This window comes from Penaeus monodon, chromosome 15 (assembly GCF_015228065.2).
Source record: "Penaeus monodon isolate SGIC_2016 chromosome 15, NSTDA_Pmon_1, whole genome shotgun sequence".
Lineage (NCBI taxonomy): Eukaryota > Metazoa > Arthropoda > Malacostraca > Decapoda > Penaeidae > Penaeus > Penaeus monodon.
In genome coordinates this window covers 49,481,211-49,481,765 of record NC_051400.1, presented here as the reverse complement: position 1 = coordinate 49,481,765, position 555 = coordinate 49,481,211, and positions in this window count along the sequence as shown.

Sequence of the window (555 nt, the reverse complement as noted above, 5' to 3'; positions counted from 1 at the left end):
AGTGACACGAGTAGGAACAGGACTATCAATTAAATCAAGCTCGCCCACCGACTGATCAATCAACGGTGTACAAAATCAGATACCAATTGTCTCTTTACAAAGCTTTCAGTTCTATCCAATGTTTGTTCACACGTGAGTTAAGTTATCTAATTACATTTCCACCTTAATTAACAGGGCATTGCCATTCTGCACAAATTGCATGCATTGCCACTCCGTGATATCTGACTTATTGTCACCTTGCATATATTGCAAGCTATTGCACTCGGAATTCTTGAATATAAATGCTTAATTTACCGGGTCATCGCGGCTGGTCGTGTCCTCCGCCGATGTGGTTGCCATAAATACGAGGTCGTTGGCTCACCGCTCGCTCACTCCGGAGGTTTTGCTGCCTCGCCGAGTCGCTTCTTTTCGATCCCAAGCGAGGGAGGGAATGCGCGTGGCCGAGGGAACTGATAAAGAAAGGTGGCTTTCTTATTAGAGCGGTTTTCGGCCGTTTTCTTATCTTTGCGGTCTTCCTTATTGCCTTTGTTTTCTTCCTATTCCTCTTTTACTGTG